At 34.0% G+C, this 3,560-nt stretch overlaps 1 long non-coding RNA gene across 2 annotated transcripts; it reads left to right on the top strand.

The window, feature by feature from the left end:
- The first annotated feature begins 1,355 nt into the window (after positions 1-1,355).
- Positions 1,356-3,151, top strand: LOC109862637. 2 transcript variants are annotated; one of them, XR_002251183.1, is made up of 5 exons: positions 1,356-1,401; positions 1,874-2,068; positions 2,358-2,784; positions 2,857-3,038; positions 3,139-3,151. It is a non-coding gene; the product is annotated as an uncharacterized LOC109862637 (long non-coding RNA). The 2 variants fall into 2 exon arrangements; XR_002251182.1 differs by lacking the exon at positions 3,139-3,151 and having other exon boundaries at positions 2,857-3,132.
- The last annotated feature ends 409 nt before the right edge of the window (positions 3,152-3,560 follow it).

The raw sequence follows: 3,560 nt of genomic DNA, 5'->3' as shown, positions 1-3,560 counted from the left end.
GAATCGTACGGTGTCGAATAATCTGGTGTCGAATCGTACGGTGTCGAATAATTTGGTGTCGAATAAATCTGTGTCGAATCGAGCAGTGTCGAATCGTACTGTGGTCAATAGAGTATCACCCAAATTAATCGTTCCGAAAGACGCATTTTACCAGTAAAACTCAATTTTGTCGATAAATTTCTTTTTAACCAAAATTCCATAAGCATTTATTTCATAATGCCTAAGCAGCAGAGGTGCATAAAATCTAACACAAANTGAGATATCATATTAATTTTCGGATTTATAAATGTTAACGGTGATAGTCCGATATGGTGTTCAGGGTTTTTTTGATCTCTAAAAGATTGATCAGTTCTTTCTTCGCAAATGTCAGTATAAATCGTTCTTCTTTCATACCGAGTTCCAAGTACATCGCATCGCTCACATGCATAAAACCCGTTATGACTCTTTATACATTTAATAAATGATTGAGCAGGCCTGTTGCACACAAAACACATAATACACACTTTGAACAATTTACCGCCTATTATCCGCCTATTATTATCCCATTAAGCAGCAGGTCATTTATTTCAATGATAAACTTATCAAAATATGCGTTCAAATTGTTTGGTTTTTGTTTTCCTGCATATACGGCTATCGGAAACGGTTTGTATATTTCTGGTGCAAAATGTAATTGTCCTAATATTGGCCAGAATTGTTGCAAGCTTGAATTATATAAAGGAAGGCCATCAATGTTTATTTTTAGATTTAAAATCTCGTTTTTGTGTAATGCAAGATTTACAGTTAATTGAAGATGTTTGGCGATACCAAAGTATACGAACTCTCCTACATTACACCTGTTCTCATCATTAAATTTTATAATCAAGAGGCACGGTAGTGCCTCGCGCCAAGTTCACGCGCAACAAAGTGGCGCTCGAACTGCGCGAGCACGCCGTGCTTCTTATATACGCGAAAATGAGATTTTTCAGTGGAGGAGAGATTTTTAATCAGCTATTTCTTAATAACGACTGAACCAATCGACTTGGTTTTGAGCTCGTTCGGTTCGCGTTTAAAAAATACACAAAACAGTAATCTTGCGTTTTTTCGGTCTGTAGCTTGTGAACAGAGATAATTGAAGATAAACAAAAATGTGCGTGAAATTCACGATGTTTCGGATCTCTGGAATGCGTCCAGGAATGCGTCCATCTGCTAGTGCTTTTACGAGATGGCGGTGAGCGCAAACAATAGATAAGGAGGAAAACTGTAATATGTGATGAGAGAGAGAGAGCGAGTAAGCGAGCGAGTGAGTGAGTGAGTTGCTGAGTCAGAGAGAGAGAGAGAGTGAGAAAGTGAGAGAGAGAGAAAGAGCGCGACGAGAACAATTGCGAACATCATTTGATTGAAGAGAATCAAGAAATGACAACCGTAAGTACAAACGAAATATGTACGTACGCATACCCACATATCATGTGTATTAGGCTAGTATTACACTTGTCGTGCCACAAAGATTTCAAGTATATTGATTGGCTATCAAATAGAGTTCTTTATGAAACTTTATCTGATAGCTAATCAACATATTTCAACAAGTCTTTGTTGTACGACAAATGTAATATTGGCCTTAGGTTAGGTTATGTTTATTGTTTTTGTACTATGTTGTGTTGCTTGCATAGGTATACAAATTGAATTTACTTTTTGGCAAATAATAGATTGTTTACGATCAAACAAAACTTTTGAAAACTATTATCCACTATTCTAGAATTTTATTGATAAGAAAATAGTTGCTCGCAAGAATTTGAATCTGTGCTTATCATGGNAAGTGTTTTCTTTTTNTNTGTTTTATCTTTTTTTTNTATCAATTTCTCTTTTTATAATTAGTTTTATAATTTCAAACTTACAGTACACATAGACATTGTCAAAATATTTTCAAGGACGATTTGGTGCCTTTCATAGACTTGTTTGACAAAGAAAGCATGAAAGTTAAAATTTGTAAAACAATCATAGAAGGAATGAGTACGCAGAGTGAATCTATTGCGGATCCGATTATCATAAATGCTCAGATGTTTATTGCAAGGATAATGCATGATTTTATTAGGTATGTCAATTCATTCGCATTATAATAATTTGTCCAATAATAGTTTGTTCTNATTTATTTCTGGTAAAACCAAATAAAGATACGCAACGCANAGTGCTTTNATTGTCAAAGNATATATGATGATATGATATACAATGCGACACTCTTATACAATCCTATACAATATCAATTATGGTTTTCAAGTCTTACTTTATGTCAGAATAGTAGGAATATTTTCTACAGAAATTATAAGTCATTTATTTGTCTTCTATATTTACAAATAATCACTTATATATGTTCGTGTAAATAGATTATTATTAGCAGTTGATACTAAAAAGATAGTACATGGCCATCACACGAGGAGAACGTGNGCATTTATGCGCGCCTGTGCTGCACCATTCTGTTTTATTGCTATATCTTTCTTAACTTTTGTCCATACGCGCTTTCAATTACATTTACTAACTGGACAAGTCGCTCTTTTAAATNAATGACTACGTCAAGGTGAGCCACCAATTAGTTCCGTTATCGTTTATTCTTTTTTTTATTGTATAAATTCATCACTTTATGTATTCAAATGGACATTTTTCAGTTGATAGGCCGCTGTTTCNAGGCCGCTTTAATAAGTTTAGTGCCGGAGATGCCGAAAACCATTGATATTGGAAGACCAAACAGTTCGCAACCATATCTGTCTGCTTTCATGCTTGTCGAGNTTCTTATCAACATTGCTAGTAGTTCCAGTATGTGTGCATTATATATATACCTTACACATTTCGATTGCACACAATTGTAAGANTGATATATTATTTTAGGATAATCCCCCCCCCCAGAATACGGTATTTTGTGTTTAATTAATGAGAAGCTTGCTNAATGCGGTTCAACGTTGTTTCGAAGAAAACACTTTGATCAAGTCATATTTATATTATAGTTACGTGTACTCGATCTTGTCTCAACTGTAGCACAGAAAACTTATTCGTATCAACACATTGACAAGGTAAATTAATGTTTTGTGTAATTACAAAGTTATCAAATTGATGAAACATGTACAGTGTTTGAAAAAAACGTGAGAAGATAAGTAGAAAAGGCATTTGCAGGTAAATTCAAACAATAAATTGCATGGATGCGATCAGAAATTTATTGGCNAGTTTTCAATAAAACTTTATTCGAAAATTGTCGAGGAAACTTCAAGATCATCTCAATCATCTTNAATCNACAATTTGACAAACAATCTGCTTTAGCGCGTCAGCAATTCAATTGTTTTATTAACCGCGCAGATTTGAGAATTCCTGCGTTGGCAAACGTAGCTATAAATTTGTGGCATTTTGTCACAACGACATAACGCAATAGAAACCAAAAGAATTATGCGTATTAATGAGAACGTTGAATATTGCTTATACTGGTTTGTTTCTAATCTTTTCCGATTATTTCTTTGCGTATGAGAGGAACACCTTATTATTATATAATAGAAAAGTCGTCATAAAAAATACGAATATTTTGTTGACAGACTCAGAAAAAT

The sequence above is a fragment of the Pseudomyrmex gracilis genome, unplaced genomic scaffold (genome assembly GCF_002006095.1).
Source record: "Pseudomyrmex gracilis isolate BER0280 unplaced genomic scaffold, ASM200609v1 scaffold_2115, whole genome shotgun sequence".
Taxonomy (NCBI): Eukaryota; Metazoa; Arthropoda; class Insecta; order Hymenoptera; family Formicidae; genus Pseudomyrmex; species Pseudomyrmex gracilis.
The sequence above is the reverse complement of the archived record's forward strand: the minus strand, read 5'-3'. Positions and strand labels throughout refer to the sequence as shown.